Source organism: Lissotriton vulgaris, chromosome 9 (assembly GCF_964263255.1).
Source record: "Lissotriton vulgaris chromosome 9, aLisVul1.2, whole genome shotgun sequence".
In the NCBI taxonomy this organism is placed as follows: Eukaryota; Metazoa; Chordata; class Amphibia; order Caudata; family Salamandridae; genus Lissotriton; species Lissotriton vulgaris.
In genome coordinates, this window is record NC_141697.1 from 1,219,897,714 (window position 1) to 1,219,918,093 (window position 20,380).

The 20,380-nt window shown below is 43.8% G+C and overlaps 1 protein-coding gene across 7 annotated transcripts in view; it reads right to left on the reverse strand.

Moving 5' to 3' along the window:
* QRICH1 (glutamine rich 1) overlaps positions 1–20,380 on the reverse strand; it is a 209,151-nt gene that overhangs the window by 133,080 nt on the left and 55,691 nt on the right. For 4 of the 7 annotated variants that reach the window (XM_086939330.1, XM_086939334.1, XM_086939335.1 and 1 more), the window contains exon 2: positions 1,703–1,772. The exons of the other annotated variants lie outside the window; for them this stretch is intronic. The gene's annotated coding sequence lies outside the window, so the exon portion shown is untranslated. The remainder of the gene's footprint in view (positions 1–1,702; positions 1,773–20,380) is intronic. 7 annotated transcript variants of the gene reach the window in all.

Consider the following 20,380-nt stretch of genomic DNA (forward strand, 5'->3'; position numbering starts at 1 on the left):
CTCACTCTCACCCTCACTCTCACTCTCACCCTCACTCACCCTCACTCACCCTCACTCTCACCCTCACCCTCACTCACCCTCACCCTCACTCTCACCCTCACTCACCCTCACTCTCACCCTCACTCACCCTCACTCACCCTCAACCCCTCACTCACCCTCAACCCCTCACCCACCCTCACCCTCACTCACCCTCACTCACCCTCACTCACCCTCACTCACCCTCACTCACCCTCACTCACCCTCAACCCCTCACCCTCACACAGTGCAATAGGTCTCGGAGCATTTGAGTTAGAGCTTTTAGAAATGTTTATGGCTTTTTTTTTTTTATTCTTTAGCATTGGCTACAGGAAACAAAAATGCTAAAGATTTACAAAAAAAACCATAAACAATTCTAAAAGCACTAACTCTAATGCTGCGAGACCTATTGCATTTCCAATGTTTGTTCCCTCCTCCTGCTGCTTCAGTGGGCATGGGAGACATCACCGCTGTCAGAGCTATAATTCCAATAGCACAGTGACAAAGCAAGCGCAACGTGCATCTTAAAGTAAGCAAGGAATTTAGCTCCTCTGTTGGGTAGTAAGAGACGGCTATACCTGGCGAACTGGGCCTGGTGTCACTGACCTGCTGCACTGCCGATAGCTGCGTTTCAGAAATACCCAACGTTTGTACAGAATGCTCGATTTTAATGGGATGTAGCACAGTGGGTGACTAAATACTGCTCAACTCACGAGCTGTCAGTTGCTGGTGTTCATGAAGCAGGAGCGTGTTCAGCACGGTTTCTTGTAGAGTTCTTCTGTACAGGCACACACTTAGTACAGAAAGGTAGAATGTAATCCTACACTTTTTCAAAATGTTTCATTGCCTGCTGACGGTACATACAAAACAGTGTCACATCACGAGACACGAAATTTACGTCTTGGCATACTTTCAGCGAATTTTTGTTTCTGTATTCACACGTTGCGTATGCAAATGTGTGGACCCTTTAATTGACCCAGTTTCCCATGTCGAAACATTTCAGTCTCTGAGGCTTTATGTATAGGTTCTTTCTTCGGGCCTTGAGCGTGGCTGAACATAAGGAGTGGGCTTGTTTGATTACACACAGCATATGATCACCATACATTAACATCTTGATCCATGTTCAAGGGACACACACTGATTTCAGTACAATGTGAAAGTTCTAGTGTGGTGAACACAAACTATAATCATGTGGGTTACACTATACGTGATCTATTCCCCGTATGTCATAATACATTGCTTGGGATAATAGCGAATCGATCCGTGCATAAACAAGGGCCACTTTTGGTATGCAAAATCAATAGTAATATTTCAAAATCATTCGGCCCTCAATGATAGAACAAAGCTCAGAAGGTGCCGTGCAATACGGTGCTCCAGGCATTAAAATATATAGATATAAGCAAACACTCACAACACACTTGGACAGAGAAAACACTGGGGGGTCTCCTAACATATAGTATCTATGTCGCAATAAAAAGCATTTGAACCCAGATTCGAAGAACAGTTTTATCAGACACCAACAGGTTTGTGTTGAAGTTTAGACCCTATGGAGATGGAGAGAAGCCGCGTGTCTCATCAAGACAAGGAAGTCCGTCTAGACATCTGTTAATTAAAAGATAAGGGCCCTTAAGTACACAAGATATAAAATGATGCATTTTCCAGAAGTCCAGGTTATGGTCATACATACCTCTGGCGAAGGAAAATCTCCTTTTCACCGAGCTGGCACCGATTCATTAAATGGTATCCAAGTCTTGCATCTACAAAAGTATAGGGTTCAGGTAAGTAAATCACACGTTACAAACTGTACAATACCTGTAAGGGACATGGACACACCAATCCTCGGAGCCTAAGTCATAGGGAAATACATCATTTTAAATCATGTGTATTTTAAAGCTCTTATCTTTGCTTGAAATATAAAAAAAAAAGCAGCAGGATGCGATCTTGCAATAGTATTGTATATAGTGTATTGTTTTCAAGTTCGAATATAGCGGACACATTTAGAAGCAATGTGTTGGTCATCTTGGAACGAAAAAACAATGATGCACAGTAATATTCCAAGATATCCCCTCAGTAAACTTCATACTGGACTGCAATTCCCAGATCCTAAAGTGTTGAGCGTATCACTGTTGTGCTGACCCACAGTTGGCAACGTAATACTTTCAACAATGCAGCTATCTTAGAAGAGTATAATATTGAAACACAAGGCAAATACCATTCCAAGATGAATGCTCAAGAGGCAGCAACGTGAAGATGAAATGAGTGTTAAGCAAGCAGACCAGTCTGGGGAGCTGCAGGACATTATAAACATAAGCATTTGCACTGCAATAGGTCTCACATTTGCAGGAGTTTAAGCTACTGGCATTGTTAATGACAATGCCTTTTATTTATCTGTTTTGCTAATTAACATAGATAAAAGACCTTGTCATTTACAATGCCAATAGTTCAAACTCTTGTAAATTCAAGACCTATTCAAAGAAGCGGCAAGAACAATTGTTACTTACCTGTAAATAGGTGGTTCTCCAGTATTGGTGTCTTTCATAGATTCACATGCTTGAATATTTCCCGTCGTCGAAGTGGGAGTCCCACGGTATATAAAATAGCAATAATGCTAAAATATAAATATATGTAATAACATAATACATAATAAAACAGAGATAATATACACTGAAAAACCTCAACAAAGGTTCCTCCATAGGAATGCAGTATAGAGAGAAAACTCATTTGCAACATATCAGTGTCATTATGTTAGTCCAAACTGCAGCCAATCAGGCTCAAGCACCCTCTAGAACCTTCTCCTCAGAAGCTCAAGCCCTCAGATTTTCGTAGCACAAGTAATAAGAGCGTATGAGGAGAAAAGAGCCTCTGAGGGGAGGAGGGAGGGTCGCATGTGAATCTATGAAAGACACCAATACTGGAGAACCACCTGTTTACAGGTAAGTAACAATTGTTCTTCTCCAGTATTAGGGGTGTCTTTCATAGATTCACATGCTTGAATAAAATAGATAGCAGTAACCTCCTTAGAAGCTGAGATTGCAAAATATTCTCAACACTTGAAAAGAACAACATATAGCTTAAAAGCATTTAGCAATCTCAAAAGAAATGGAGGAGGGAACAGAGGCTCACCTTATTTGAAAAGATGACGAAGCCCTGCTTGCCCCACTGCGGTATCCGCTTCGTTGATGGCTTATAAACAGTAATGTCTGGTAAAGGTGTGCCTGCTGGACCATGTCGCTGCCCGACAAATCTGGTGTAGAGGCACCCCAGCAAACAAAGCGGTGGATGACGCCATCGCTCTCGTTGAATGTGCCTTCACTGGGCGTTGTAAAGGCTTGCCAGCTTGCTGGTGACAAAAGGATATGGCCGCTGAGAGCCATCTTGCAACTGTCTGCTTTATCACTGAATGTCCCTTCCGCATCCGTCCATATGCTACAAACAGTTGATCGGATTTAAGGAAAGGGGTGGTCCTTGAAATGTAAAATTTCAGACAACGCTTGATGTCTAAAGAATGTAGTCGTTGTTCTGCCGGAGATTTTGGATCCGGGAAAAAAAGTCTTTAAGAAGACAGGTTCGTTCAAATGGAAATCAGTAGGTACTTTCGGCAAAAAAGAAGGATTGGTACAAAGTGACACTCCATCGGGCTTAAATTGTAAATACGGAGGCTTGATCGTGAAAGCGTGAAGATCACCGACACGAGGAGACTATGTTAAGGCCAAAAGTAAAGCAACCTTCCAGGTAAGATACTTGATGTCTGCTCTGTGGATCGGTTCAAATGGAGGCTTCATAAGTTGTGACAATACCACGTTGAGGTGCCATGCCGGAGGAGGGCGCCTAATTGGAGGAAACTTTCTGAAGAGACCTTTAAAGAATTGTCGGGTGATTCTGGATGAACAGAGAGACGTTGAGCCATCGTGCCGAAAGTGTGAAATAGCCGCTAGAAAAACTCTCAAGGTGGCATGAGAGAGACCAGACTGAGCGAGGCTCAGAAAGAAAGGCAAAAGCTGCTCCGGAGTTGAGTTGATTGGGTGGACATTGGATGCAGCGCACCAATGACAGAAACGCTTCCACTTCAGCTTATATGTCTTGATGATTGATGGAGCTCTAGCAGACGCTAGAATGTCTCTGCATTCTTGGGGCATATTTAAGGTCGCAAATTCAACGTATTCAGGTTCCATGCCGATAATTGAAGCGTGGATAGATCTGGATGGCAAATTTGACCGTCGTCCATTGTCAGGAGGTCTGGACGTGGATGCAGATGAATGGGTGTGCATTGTGATAGCAGAAGCAGTTCCGAGAACCAAGCCTGTCTGGGCCAACGCGGCGCGATCAGTATTAAGTGGCAGGGTTGCCTGCTCATCTTCCACAACGTCCTCGGCACCAACGGGATCGTGGAAATGCATAAGCAAACAGTCCGCTCCAATCCATGAGAAGGGCATTTCCGCTGGACTGTGGATGGGGATGCCAACTTGCGAAAGTTTGACACTTCCGATTCACTGGGGTTGCAAAGAGGTCTATCATGGGACGACCCCAACGGCGGAACACCAGGTCTAGAGTCGGTTGATGTATCTCCCACTCGTGAGTGGATGACGCGGACCTGCTCAGTGAATCCGCAAGGATGTTGGACACCCCCGGCAGATGGACTGCCGTCAAAGAAATTTGGTGATGAAGAGCCCAATCCCAAATCCTTTGAGCTAGACGAGACAGTGGCTGAGATCTTGTGCCACCCTGTTTGTTCATGTAGTGCATGCTGGTGGTGTTGTCTGTCTGAACCAGCACCGATTCCCCCTGCACTACGGGCAAGAATGATTTGAGCGCTAGGAAGATTGCCATCAACTCCAGCCGACTGATATGCCAGGTTCGTTGTGTCGCCGTCCATTTGCCCTTGATGGAAAGGTCCAGGAGATAAGCGCCCCAACCCTCCATGGACGCATCTGTAGTCAACGTCGGATCCGGAGAATAGGCTAGGAAAGAAACCCCTTCGTCTAGATTGGCTGGTTGTTCCCACCAGAGCAAACTGCTTTTCATGCGGGGTGTGACCGTCACCTGATCGTTGAACGACCCCGACACTTGACGCCATTGCAGGTCCAATTCCTCCTGTATCGGACGAGTGCGTAACCTGCAATTTGGGATCAGTGCGATAGAAGAGGATGCCATCCCCAGAAACGACTTTAACGTTCGCACAGAAACTGACTGCTTTGACCTGATGAGTGAGACCAGACGAATTATCTTCTGATGTCGTTCGAGGGAGATGAAGGCTTTTGACAGGTTTGTGTCTAGAATTGCTCCCAGGAAGTTTCGTCTTCGCATTGGTGTAAAGTGTGACTTCTCCACATTGATGGTTAACCCTAGAGCCTTGAACTTTTGTTGGCATAGACGTGTGTCGCAAGCCAGCTGTTGAGGAGATTGGGATTTGAGAAGACATTCGTCCAGATAAGGAAAGATCTGAACTCCCTGAAGACGCAGATGAGCCATGACCGGAGCCAGAACTTTCGTGAAGACACGAGGTGCTGATCTTAGGCCAAAAGGCAGGACTCTGAACTGATAGAGATCGTGACCCACCTTGAACCTCAAGTATTGCCGATGTCGATGGATAATTGGCACATGGAAATAGGCGTCTTGCAAGTCTATTGTGGTTAAGAAATCTCCCCTGCAGAGAAGTCGTAAGACTTCCGATAACGTCAGCATGCGGAAAGATTGTTGTTTGAGGAACAGATTGAGAGCTCTCAAGTCCATAATGTGTCGCCACTCCCCCGTCTTTTTGAGAATGAGGAAAAACCTTGAGTAGAAACCTTTCCCTCGCTGAGACACAGGAACCACTTCGACTGCACCCTTTTCTATCAGAAGATGAACCTGATGTTGTAATTCCTCTAGATGGGAAGGTGGCGGGCCTGAAGGTGGAGAATGTGGAGGAATCTCTGAATTCCAAGGCATGACCCTTGTGCACAATGTCTAAAACCCATTGGTCCGATGTTATCAAAGACCACTGGGAGTAAAACTGCGAGATTCGGCCTCCAACCCTCTGCTGAACTGGAAAGTCATGGACGTTTGTTGTTGGAGCCTCTATAGTTAGTTTTTCCTCTATAAGGATTGGACTGCTGCTGACGAGTAGATTGTTGGTTGGTGTAACACTGGTTCCCTTGATTGTACTGGCGGTACTGGGACTGCCCTCCTCGAGAAATGCCGGACGAGGTGCCTCGTCCACGCGCACCACGAAAAGGCTGTTTCTTGAATTGTAAGGAACCAAGCGACTTTGCCGTATCGGTATCTTTCTTTATCGATTCCAAAGCCTCATCGATGTGAGCCGAAAAGAGACTCCCCGTCATACGGCATGTCGAGTATCTTCGACTGGATCTCTTGTCGGAACGATGTGGACTTTAGCCAACCCTGGCACCGGAGAGCCGCAGCACTGGCAAGGATACGGAAAGCAGTACCCGCAACGTCCACAGCACAGTCAATTATTTCTTCTGAAGCCCTCTTACCATCTTGAAGGATTTGGTGTGCTTCTGCTCTGGATGTTTCCGGAATCAACAAAACCAGCACAGAAATGTCTGACCACATTTGTCGGTCGAAACGACCTAGAATGGCCAAAGCATTAGCGGCACAGGCTGAAGTAGATGCCATGGATGAAAATTTTTTCCCAATCGCATCCAAACGTCGACCCTCCCTATCAGGAGGAGAAGTGACAGGAGTTGCAGGGTTACGCGCCCGACGTTGCGCTGCTTGGGTCACAACGGAATCTGGTTTAGGATGCGAGAGCAAGCAAGCAGGTGAGCCCGTCGGGGCCTTGTATTTCTTCTCCAATCGCGGGAGCTGAGCAGGTAAGGAGTTAGGGGCCTGCATGATCTTTAATCCCTCCTTCCACACAAATTCAATAATAGGTATGGTGTGGACCTGTTTATAAGGCTGATTTTTAAAGTCATAGAGAAAGCAGTCCTCGTCTCGCTGCACTCTTGGCAATTTGAAGCGGTCTGCCGCCTTATCCATCAAATTATGGAAGCTAGCGATGTCAACCGGAGGTGAATCGCCGGAATCGCCCTGTTGTGGAGAGGGCGTTTGTATTCGATAGCCGTCGAAATCTGCCATATCCGGATCTTGGTCATCATCTGTATCTTGAGCAACTTCTCCTTCTCTTTCCGGCTCTGATTCATCTTCCACATCTCGTTGAGAATTAGTGGGGATAGCCGGATGTGGCCCTTCCGGTGGAGCAGTCTGCCTCAGAGGAGTTTGATGAGGTTGAGTAGGCTCTGTGGTCTCAGAGGTAGAAAGACCCGGTACCCTGAGGCGTAGGAGGAAATCTCCTATTGTAATCATCCAACATATGTTGGAGGTTGGAAAACAGCGATACCGGAAAAGTCGCCATAGGAACTTGCACATATTGTTCCTCCTGTTGTTCTTCAATCTCCTCCTCGTCATCTTCAGAACTAGTGTCCTGACACTTGATAATCAAGTCCGATGGACTGTGAGCCTCATCAAAAACATTTTCATCTGCGATGGATTCCGTTTCATGGTCAGTTACCAACAATGGTGAAGGTGGCTGAAGAGTAGGAGGCGGCAACTGGAGTGCAGAGTCCTGGATATTGCTCAAAGAAGACTCCGTAACGACTGTAGGAGCGGAAGTGTCCAAAGGCACTAAAGGCATATTAGCGAAAGACAGTGATCCTGAAGTGGATGCTGAGTCTTCTTGTTGTGTTCCAGGAGGTAAAGGCAAAGCTGTCGTCGACGTAGATGTTTGAACTGGAGCAGCCGTCGACGACGATTTAGAAACAGCTGTCGGAGACGGTGATGTCTTGGATGTATTAGTCGACGACGAGTGGTTCGACACAGCCGTCGACGGAGTCTTCGTCGACGGGAACTTAGTCGTCGAATCCTTGGATGTTATCTTCGTCGTCGACGAAGCCTTCGTCGACGGGATATAAGTCGTCGACGAGCTGGTTGACGGGATCTTCGTCGTCGACGGGATCTTCGCCGTCGACGGGACATGCATCGTCGATGATGACTTCTTCGTCGACAGAGGCTTTTTCGTCGACGATATAATAGGAATGGTCCACGAGACTGAGGAGGTAGAGGCTTTCGTAGTCGTGAAAGCAGTCGACGAAACCCTAGTCGACGACGACGAAGCCGATGTCGTCGTCACAGTAACCGTCGACGAAGCCACAGCAGCCAATTTCGTCGATGGAATGGTCGTCGACGAGCCCGTCGACGACCGCGCTGACTGAAGTGTAAAAACACTTGTAGAGGCTGGAAAAGACGCCTGAGAGCCAGGTCTCGTGGGCGTAGTCACAGAAGTGACAGTAGCAGTAGGTTTCACGGGGGCTACTGTTAAGGCCAGCTTTTTCTCCTTCAGGAAAGGAGAAGGCAACTCCTGAACACTGCCTCGCTTAGAAGGAGCAGTTGAAGGACTTGACTGGAAACTCTCTGCATCAGACAAGACTCCTTCCTTGTCCTGAAGGCGCTTCAACCACAAAAGAAGACGACCTTCCCTGTCCCTGAGAGTCTTAGCAGGAAAAGTTCTACAAAACTTGCAGTCAGCCACCTTATGTTCAGGATAAAGACAGTAAATACATTTTTGGTGGGGGTCCTTCTCAAACAGACGCAGCTTCCCACAGGAGGAGCAAGGCCTAAACAAAGTTTTCTTACTTGACATCCTGAGAACTACAGAAGTAGAAGACAAGAATGAAGAAAACTGAGCAGAGCTCAGGGAGACTCCCTTCACACGACGTGCGGTAGAAAATCTGTGGGCTTGAGCTTCTGAGGAGAAGGTTCTAGAGGGTGCTTGAGCCTGATTGGCTGCAGTTTGGACTAACATAATGACACGGATATGTTGCAAATGAGTTCTCTCTATACTGCATTCCTATGGAGGAACCTTTGTTGAGGTTTTTCAGTGTATATTATCTCGGTTTTATTATGTATTATGTTATTACATATATTTATATTTTAGCATTATTGCTATTTTATATACCGTGGGACTCCCACTTCGACGACGGGGAATATTCAAGCATGTGAATCTATGAAAGACACCCCTAATACTGGAGAACCATTGTCCCAGGCTAGTCCGAAAGTGAAAGCATGCATGGCGCACTGAAAGTTGCAGGAAAGCAGGTCATGCCCGCAGTAGGAGAAACTCATTAAAGAAAATCGTGCTTACAGACTAAAAAAGACGTTCCGTGTAACAACCGAAGTAAAAGGGCCAGTCCTTATGGGAGGTTACAAATGAAGACAAGGCGGTACTAAGGAGGGACTAACAAGTCTAGGGATAAACGAATTAGAAGCCATCATTTATGAAGGGCAGTGACACAAGCCAATAACAAACATGGGCAGAGAGTGGGGGGATTCTATTCCATACTCCAATACAGCATTCCGCAGAGCAGCACATGCGCTGCCCAGGCTTGACTTAAAAAGGAAATGTGATCAGGCAAAATGGTATTACTCACAGGGAAATAAAGCCAGCGCCAGGAACAGGCCAACCCATTGCCCCATGCAGTATGCAGTCATGGGGATTTAACGGGGTTTGGAAGTTCAAGTGACTGGCACTTTGTTTCTCTGACTCTGGGACCACATGGGCTAGAATCCTGTTGGTAGCGAGGAGGCGGGGGCAAGGAAGCAAAGCTCCGAGCAGGAGCTTAAAGCCAGCCAACGAAGCCCACAAGGTGGGGTGTGCCAAGGCCAAGAGAGGACCCATCAGCGCTTATCAGAGCCTGGAACAGGCTGGGTCGCCCAACTTGAATTTACCAGTTAGTGCTGCCAACTGCAGTCATCAGCGGGTTAGGAGAACCCCCTGCAACGAGCATAATGACCTTTTTAGGTCTCGCCTAGGCAGTGCTTGCGCGGTCTCTTCGAGATACGCTGTATTCAGGATATATGCATAAAGCTCTGCCCACTTTCCTACCATCTTTTTAATTGGCTCCTGTTCCCATCCTTTGTAAATGGTGGCTTTTCATTGGTCAATAGGCTTAGTAGTCCCTCCTTAGTACCACCAAGTCTTTTCTTGTAACCTCCCATGAGGACACCCCTGTTACATGTGTTGTTACTCCCTAGGTCTTAATTACAGCCTGAAGAGACTATTTTATTAAAAGGCTTCAGGCAGGACACGCACTTAATCCTAAAATGGCTGGTAGTGCTACTTCACTCACAAGAACATCTCACATTTATATGACACAGTCTTAATTTCCCTTCATCAACTCCGCACAGAGTAGAACTTAATCCGGAATCAATATAATAGTTATTTTGTCACATTTCAAAGCTACTAATTTTATATATGGATTTAGCTAGTTGAATGTACTCGTGGTACTGTCTTGCATGCAATGCATTATGGGTATGGTGGATTTACAAGATCTCCTACAGGGTGCAGTACCATATGTGTACTGTACCCTGCAACATGTCTAGATAAAAATGTATAATGCCAGTAACTCGAACAAATGCAAAATCGATTGCATTTCTAATGCAATAGGTTTCCAATTTGTTAAAGTTAGAGCTGTTGGTGTTAAAGACAATTTTCTTTTTTACTTTTGCTTATTATACTATTGGCAATAGTGCAAACCAAATATAATAATTCCACTGCAAATAAAAACAAAAACGAAACGTTCTGCCACATTGTTTTAATTGGCCCCTGTCCCGGTCCTTCGAAAATGGTGGCTTTTCATTGGTCAATAGGCTTAGTAGTTCCTCCTTAGTATCGCCTTGTCTCTTCCTGTAACCTCCCATAAGGGCACTTATTGGTACATATGTTGTTACTCTTTAAGTTTTAATTACAGCCTCAGAGCACTGCTTTCTTAAAGGGTTTACAGACAGTAGTTCCTGGTACATGTGTTGTTACTCCCCAAGTATTAATTACAGCCTCAGAGCACTGCTTTCTTAAAGGATTTACAGACAGAACAAAAGCTTTGTCCTCTGTAACGCTGGCAGTGGTTATTTTACTCACTAGCACATCTCACATTTACATGAGACCTAATAACTTCCCTACATCAGCTCCACACAGAGTAGAACTTAATCCGGAATATAATAGAATTCTTTTGTCACATTTCAAAGCCAATAATTGTATATATGGACAGAGCTAGTTGAATGTACTTGTGGTACTGTCTTGCATGCAGTGTAATAATTACGTAAGTACGTAATATGTTTATTGTGCAGTTGATTAAAACCATTACAAAAAGATTGAATATCGTTTGTAAGCAGTAAAACATCAATTTAAAATAGGTTTATGACCACAATTAAAAAGCACACGTTGAGATCACGGAAAGGATCCACTCCACCAACCCTGAAAAAAACGAAGAAACAAGACTACGGGTTATCATTTGAGGTTAGCAGCAGTTCATGAGACAGAATTGCCCCGCTAGTGAGAGTCTTGGCTACAAAATAAAGACATGCTAACAAATGCATGTTTGTAGTGCATAGTCCCATCTCAACATTCATTAGTTTGTACAAGGATGAATAGGCTATTGATCATTTCCTTGGAGGCTTATATGTGCAAAAAATGCTTAAAATTGTATGCTTAAAAACATAGTTAGAGATGTGAGCGCAAAGGATTGAAAGGTCGTCGCCATCTCTGTTCCAGTACAGCTTCATTTATGATCCGTTGATGTCCGTTTTTATCGAAGGTCCGCTGCAGTTAAAATTTTAACCAGGTAGCCGCTTAATTGAATATCTTCGCCAGAAAAGCTTGCAAGCACTGCCTGTCGGCACGACCGTATTTGTTTTTTGTTAAAAATTGGTCTAAGTAGTGACCAGCGTTCCCGCATCAGCTCAGGGCAGATGGTTATGATATGGACTATGTCCTCCTCTTCTTCACCTTGGTCAGAGGGAGAAAGCTTGGCCCAGCTTTTATATTTTTCAAGTTCCTTAGTGCAATCGCTGTTAATGCCCTCTTTTTTATTGCCTCACATTGCGCTTTGTGGTTGCCTTTGCTATCAATCATGACTCCCAAGTATTTATATTCTTGTACGACTTCAAGCTTAACTTTTGGCAGGTGCCAGTTATACTTTGTTTTTGTTTTCCGTTTATTTACGCACATGACTTTTGTTTTATCTTGGTTGATGCTTAGTCTATTGATGTCGGAGTATTGAAATGTAGTGTCCGGCAGGCGTTGTAGTCCTATGGGTGTCCTGCTGATGAGTACTAAGTTGTCTGAGTGTAGAATGTTAGATAGCAGACGACCTCCTAGCTTCAGGGCAGGCGCATTAATTCCATGGAGTTGGACTGCAAGCTCGGTCATAAATAGATAAAAAAGTGTTGGGGCAAGTTCACACCCTTGTTTTAGTCCAGAGGTTGTGTTGATCTTTTTTGATAAGTGGTCTCCTGCCCCCAACTTTATTTGTACCCAGGTGTTACTATACAGAAGGATTAGTTGTCTCAGGAGTAATGGTGGGATACCTAACATTTTTAGTTTTTGCCACAGAATATTTCTGTTTATACGATCAAATGCTGAACTGTAATCGATGAAGCACATGTATAGAGGCTGTTTGATTACAAGTGCAGTGTCAATCATTAGTGAGAGGGCGCAGATGTTAGCAGCAGTGCCCATATCTCTGCCAAATCCAGTTTGAATATAGGGTATTGCTCGGATTTCTGTGGCCCATGATGTTAATTTCTGTAAAAGTACTCCGGCATAGTATTTAGCCTCATTGTCCAGAAGAGCTACCAGCCGGTAGCTCTTTGGGTCGCTCCGGTTACCTTTTTTTATAAATGGGTGAGATTATTGAGCTCCTACACGATGATGGTATTATTGATGTCTGTAGGATATTATCAAAAATCAGTTTTAGGACTATGGCCCAAAATTCAGGATCTTGTTTGAATAGTATAGGTGGGATCCCGTTTGGGCCAGGAACTCCCTCTCGCCTACCCTTCAAAATTCTCTTGTAAACTAGGTTTTTAGTAATCATGAGGTTCTGGTCGTGTTCTGCCATGAGGTTTCACTGGTGCAGGTGGGTTTCCGTGCCGGGCGCAGGGTTATTTAAACCAATTTGGGGAGTCTGTTTTTTGTTAAAATGGGATTCAAGGTAACTTATCCAAGCATCTTCTGTGACACTGGAGCTGTTGTGCTGACCTTGCGAGTTAGATAGGGCATTAATCTTTTTCCAGAACTGTGGACTGTTGTTGCTTTTAATATCGTACAGAAGTGTAGAGATTCCTCGGCCTCCTTTTTGTCTTGCCATATAAAAGTGTTTTCCGGGTAGCTTTTAACTGCCGCAGTTCTGAGTGATCACTCTTCAGCCTCCGCAGTGTGTAGTTAATCCATACTTTTAGCTGTTTTAGTTTGCCGTTGTTACGTAGGATGGGGCCTGACCATAGGTTTTAATAGCACTTTATTCTCCTGTTTCGAGAATGGCCCTTTAAATCTCTGTAGCTATTACGTAGGGCGTTTGTTAATGCCTCCCAGCCTACAATTATATCGGGATTGCCTGCTTTCCCTTCTTCCCAGATTTGTTTTGCTAAAGAGAGGAGTCCCTTGGGATCACTGGTTCTACATTTTACTCTTCTTTTGTTTTTGGTGCATTCTGAGCAGATTGTGTTTGCAGAGGGCAGTTTGTATAATGATTGATCTATTGTGATTTCTTGGGGTAAGTGGCCACTGAAATCTACGCTTCCAATGCAATAGTTTTTTACTCTTGTCAACATATGGCGAGAGCAGAATGTGTAGTCAATTGTGGACCCTGCTGATGCATTATTAAAAGCTGCTGTTTGTGGGCGATCTCCAGGAAATCTGCTGTTTAATGCACGTGAGCCCAGTTGCTCTAAGAACGACAACAGATTTTGAGGTGTTTGTGGATCTTCCATCTGTGCTGATGTCTTGGGGCATTTCCTCCCAAGCAAATGGATCCTCCTCTGACTTGATATCAACAGCTAGTTTCCTCATGTATAGGTTGAAGTCCCCAGTTATTATCCAGTTGTTTGTTTTCTCCTCTGTTATAACTTTCACCAGCTCCTCCTTTAATTGTTGACTCCCTTTATTTTTGTCGCTTGGGTGCAGATAGAGGTTCACAAGTATTATATGTTCTTTTCTCGTCTTCCCCTGTAGAGTAATTCAAATTACTTTTATTTCGTTTGGTGGCGCTGGGTTGTATGGTAAGGGTTCTGCTGCATAAATACTGTCTATGGAGCTGTATGTAGCTAAACCTCCCTTTTTTGTGTCCGAATTTAGCGTTTCTAGTTGCCGGTAGGTGAAGCATGTTGAAGCCATGCAATGCCATCGATGCTTCACTCCATGTTTCTTGGAGTAAAATTATATAACATTTTTGCAGGTAAGATGGCAGTTCCAGGTCCGAGTTCTTATCTCCCAGCCCATTGAAATTCCAGGAGCAGATTTTCTTTTTTTTAACTTTTTTTTTGCAATTTAATAGGAGGCAAACAAAGAAACATTAGGTTTAAGGAAACACAAAATTACATCAAATAGGTACATAAACAGATTATGTAAATCAATAAATAAGTTTAAGAAAAAGATCAATCAAATAAAACGGTAAAAAAAATAAAAAACACTATATCTCAGTGTGAGAGCCAGTCCTCAAAAGGGGCCCAATTCTTGGATGCGATTATACATCTTGTCATCCCCCTCAGCAAATAAACAGAAGACTCTAATTTATACCATGCAAGCATCCTAGCTTTCCAAAAAGTAGGAGCCTCAGGACTTAACCACTGTGATGTTATATATAGTCTGATCATAGCCATTACAATAAACCAAAATGAACGGGTATATCTTGTTCTTTCGATACCACTTGAATATTCATATCCGGTAATATGAAACTCTGATGTTAACTGAACCTGAATCTTAAGTACTTGATTAAGAAAAACCTCAATTTCATTCAGAAATATATTCAAATCCCGACATGCATAAAACATATGAATTGCGTCTGCAGCAAATAATTTACATCTAGAGCAGGAGTCGCCCCTAGATCCTCAAGCACCACCCCAGCTCACTATCTTGGAAGGGGTGTAATAAAGATCAAACAAAGCCATATAGCTTTGAGTTCTTAAAGTGCCAGAGATTAAAACAGATCTGGCTAATTCAAGTGGGAATGTAAGATCTATTATTGGAACATCAAATTTAGCAGCTAGATTGATATTCTGTGCCTCCAAGTCATCCGGAAGTTCGGATAGTATATATTGATAAAGAACACCTATACTAGATTTTTTCTTGAATTCTACAAGGGGAATCTTAACAAACATATTAGTATTTTGAGAAAGTTGTTTATCCAAATAACTTCTGACTTGCAAATACTTGAAGAAATGATTGGAATGGAGCTGAAATTTCTCCTTAAGAAAGGAGAAAGAAGCCATTTGCCCATCTTGGGCAAAGTCACCGATTTCCTTCAGGCCTGACAGCCTCCATTTAAGCATTCTCCCATCCTGAAAAATGAATGGTGACAAACCAGAGGTGCTAAGTGGGGTATAGTAATTAAGCTTGGAAATAGCAAAGCGACGACAAATTTTATGCCAGATGGACAACAAGGTCCAGCAAGTCTTAAATTTAATTTTCTTAAAATAGCTTGGTTCTAAAACTTGCGTTAAAACTCCATTAGCAGCATCACCAAGTACAATATCATAAACAGAGGGAGAGCAACTCGTATGGATATTAGCTTGATCGCCCACCAACGGCAAGCCAAAGTGTTGAATCATAGCTGCCCAATAATAATACAACAAACTGGGAACAGACCAACCACCTCGATCCCCCCAGGTAGCTGAGTCCACTTGGGAGCTCTTCATGCCCGACGATATCCCCATAGGAACCGTTGGCCTATTCTTTCGGCTCGGGCCAGGGTTACCTGGGGAATCAAAAGAGGAATAGACCTGAAAAGGTATAAAAATTTCGGTAAAACAATCATCTTCAAAATATTACAGCGCCCGTGAAGAGATAGGTGTAAATGATCCAATCTCTCAAGTTTGGTATGGAGAGAGTCAATTACGGGAAGATAGTTCAAGTCAGGGATCTGGTCCACTTCTGGCGAAATCTGTACCCCTAGGTACGTAGCCACACTAACAGCTGAAGACAATGAAGGAGACACACCAGCGGATTGAATCACTTGAGTCTTTGTGATATTAAGCTTATAGCCAGATATGGCACCAAATTGCCCAGCCAAAGACTCTAGGGCGGAAAAGGAGGAATCAACATCATCCGTTAAAAATACGATGTCATCGGCATATGCCAATGCTTTACAATCCATCTCCGTAGCCAAAGAGATATCCTGACAGTTTTCAATCATACTTAAAAAGGGCTCGATGAATAAAGCAAATAGCAGAGGGAAGCAAGGGCAACCTTGCCTAGACCCTCTGCTAATGCTAAAATACCCAGATTCTTTCCCTGATATGCGAACAGCTGCCATCGGAGAGAGATCTAGCGCTTGAAGGGCATTGTTAAACCCATCAGTTAAACCCTTCAAACGCAATACTGCCCAGGAGACCCTGTCGAACGCGTTCTTGGCGTCCAACAGGATCACCCCGAGGGGAATGCCGGTGACCTGCGCCCAGTCGAGAAGGGTGACAACGCGACAAACATGATCAGTTGTATCCCTACCAGGGATAAACCCATGTTGATGATTAGAAACAAGAGGGGTTATAATTTGAATCAATCTGAATGCGAAAATCCTTGAATAAATTTTGCTATCAGTATTGATAAGCGTTATTGGCCTATATGATGCAGGGTTCAGCTCGTCTTTTCCTTTTTTCTTAAATAAGACAATGGTAGCATATCCCAAGAATCTGGAATATCACCAGCTTGAGCCGCCCGAAAAATAGTGAGCAGATCTTGTCTTAATATTGGCAAAAAGGTCTTATAGAACTCAAGGTGGATAAGATCAGGGCCAGCGGCCTTGCCGTTGGCCAGGGATTTAATAGCGTTTTGAACTTCTTCCCAGCTGATCGGTGCTGATAATGAGCGATTTTGTTCTTCTGTTACCGTTGGGGTATCTATAGCATCTGAAAATTCGTCTAGCCAGGCCTGATTTTGGATGATACTGGGTTCCTCTGTGTAAAGGCTGGACTAGAAGCTCACAAAGACATCCAAGACACCGTTTGGGGTCTACTGAGGGTCACCCTGATGGTCCCTCACCTGAATAATCCTATTTGCCATAGCCCTTTGTTGCAATCTTTTCACCAGGACCCTGCCTGAATTTTCCCCAAATTCATACATTGATGTACGGAACTGTGTGCATTTAGCTGCCAAGTCCTAATAAAATGGATCGAGCAAATTGGATTTCAATATAACGACCGCCTTCTGACTCCGTGTCAACGAATGCCCTAATCGAGTATTAGTACTTAATTCAAGCTCTGCTATCCTTAACTCATCCATCCTATTTTTAATCTGGTACTGGGCAAGCTTCCATTGATAAGATGCAACGCTTTTTGTTTCATCACGTAACGCGGCCTTAAATGCATCCCAGATAACGCAGTCTTGGGCTGTCCCCCGATTGATATCCATAAATTCTAAGTTCCAGGAACTCATATTTTGCTGGTATTGTTGGTCTAAAAGCAGTTTCCAGTCGAATGTCCATGACCTAACTAATTTGGTAGGACGATCCCATGGCAAATCAAGAATTATGGGATTATGATCCAATAGCATCCTTGGAGCGAACTCAATTTTAGCAGCACCAGTACAGTGATCAGACAGCAAAATATAATCGAGACGGACCATTTTGCTGTGCGGAATAGAATAAAATGTATGCCCCTCCTGATCTTGATGATAATAATGCCATACACCAATCAACCATGTTCTACAGCTAATGTCTGCAAGGCTTTGAACACTCGGGGAATCCGACCAATATAGCTACGATGAATTATCAGATCTATTTGACTAGAAACATTAATATTAAGGTCGCCACAAAATACCAATGGGTGTGACCAGGCCGCTAGTTCTATATTCAAGTTCCTAAATACCTCAGGGTCGTCCAAATTAGGACCATATACAGAGCAGATTGAAAGAGGACAAGCATTAACCAATAATTCTGCAATCACCCACCGACCTGCTTTATCCTCTTTAACTCTTTTGCAACAACCAACCCCATTCTTAAGCAAGATAGCAACACTCCTTATCGTAGAAGTTTGTCGAGAACAGGCAACTAACTCATACCCAGAAAATCTTTAAAAAACACGATTGTCCATACAGTGTGGGTCTCCTGTAAACACATTACATCAGCCGGGATAGTTTGAAGGATTTTAGAGAAGATCCTACGTTTTTTCCCGTCATTTAGCCCACAGATGTTCCAGTTACAAAGTCGATGTCTACCCCCATTATTGAAAAATAGTATAAACCAGCACACACACATGTTGATGATACAAAGATAGTTCGATTTTATAGCACTGAAATCAAAGAATATATACGTTGATGCAATAGAAAAGGCGTTTCTGCCACTCAGCCATGATTCTTGCAACAGATAATGCCTCCTAAACACCCCCCACCACCACCAAAACAAACCCCAACACCCTACTCCCCACCACCCAGGAACACACCCCCAAACTCACCCCCCCCCCTGTAGAGGTTCACAAGTATTATATGTTCTTTCTCGTCTTCCCCTGTAGAGTAATTCGAATTAATTGTATTTCGTTTGGTGGAGCTAGGTTGTATGGTAAGGGTTCTGCTGCATAAATACTGCCTACGGAGCTGTATGTAGCTAAACCTCCCTTTTTGTGTCCGAATTTAGCGTTTCTAGTTGCCGGTAGGCGAAGCATGTTGAAGCCATGCAATGCCATTGATGCCTAACTCCATATTTCTTGGAGTGAAATTATATAAAATTTTTGCAGGTAAGATGGCAGTTTCAGGTCCGAGGTCTTATCTCCCAGCCCATTGATATTCTAGGAGCAGATTTTCAGTGAATTTTTGAGTGGTAGTGCATGCCTCTCAGAGTGTCACGGTCTTTCAGTTTTGATGTTTATTGTCCTGGTAACCGTGCTCCACTCCGGTGTTGATCTGCTTCTGTCCGCATATGCCCTAAGTGCAATGTGTTCTCTATTCCCACTGTGCTCTCTGCTGTTGCTACGCGCCCCTCGCAGCACTGAGAATAATCGTGGGCTCGGTTGTCCAGAGCCAGGGTTTTCTTCTTGGTGCTTAGGTTCGGCCAACAAGGGGTCAGGATACCTTGGTTTTTCAAGTGGCTGGAGTTTGATGCCCCAATCATTGAACCTATTTTTTTCCTTTAGGATTCTCTCAACTAGGTCTGGTGTAGCCCAGACTGTTTTCGTTGACTCTGTGCATGGGTGATCAGGCGATTCTTTAAACTCAACTGACTCCAGGTCAGTGCTTTTTATTTTCTTTAAAGAGTTGATGGACCTTAGTAAACGCAAAATGTTACCTCCGTTTAATACCCGTCCCTTTCATATATACTCTTGGTAAAACATAAATTGTAGTTGCTGTACCAGACTGCCCTAATTGTGAGTCCTGAGTGTTCTCTGTATCTGTTGAGACCTCTGTTAATGTTGATGGCCTCCACACTGGTATAGTCAGGCCAAGAAGCTGACTGTTGTTTGCTGAAGCTTTCTCCATACTTTGCACTGTTTTAGTTGTCTCCCCTTCCCTGCAAGTACTTCTTTGTAAGGCTGTTTTCTGCCCTGCTGGCTTCAGCGGTCCATTTGTTGACAATGTTGTAGTTATCAGTGGTTCCCCTGTCGTACTCCTGCCGTCTTGCATGCAATGCATTCTGGGGGCGGGTGGATTTATATCTTCTCTAGGGTGCAGTACCAGAAGAGGACAAAAGAGGGACCTCTATTGGCCACATATGGTACTGCACCCTGCAACATGGCCAGGTAAAACAAGCATTTGCAATGCAATAGGTCTCGCATTTACACAAGTTTGAGCTATTGGCATTGTAAATAACAATGCCTTTTATTTATCTTTGGTTTTTAAATATATATAAAAGGCATTGTCATTTACAATGCCAAAAGGTTAAACTTGCGTAAATGCGAGACCTATTGCATTGTAAATGCTGGTTAATAAATGCAAGGGAAGCATTAAAGAAATAAATGGGCTTAACAAAATTTTACATATGCTTTTCATAATAAATTATTTAGGTCTACTGCCTTTTTTGCAACTTTTCATAATAAACAGCTCAGCCCTATGGCTTTTGGCATAATTTGTTCCCAATGAACAGGTCATGGATATAACCTTTATTAGATCTCGCCTAAGCAGTCTGTACGGGGAAGCCTCTTGTGGACAATATCAAAAACAGACTATGGCCTAAAGTTGGTGGCTTTATTTTCACTCATCTGCTTGCGTCTCATTCAAAGGTTTGCCTTCTGCTTCTTGTGCTTGTACCTCCCATGGAGCCTAGCCTCATTCTCATCCTTTTGATTCGCTTAACTGTATCTTAAAGGACTCCATAGCAGTGCATGCTCCCAGCTCTCTCTCCCATGTGCTTCTCCACCTCCCACATACTGCACTGCTGTCAGAAAT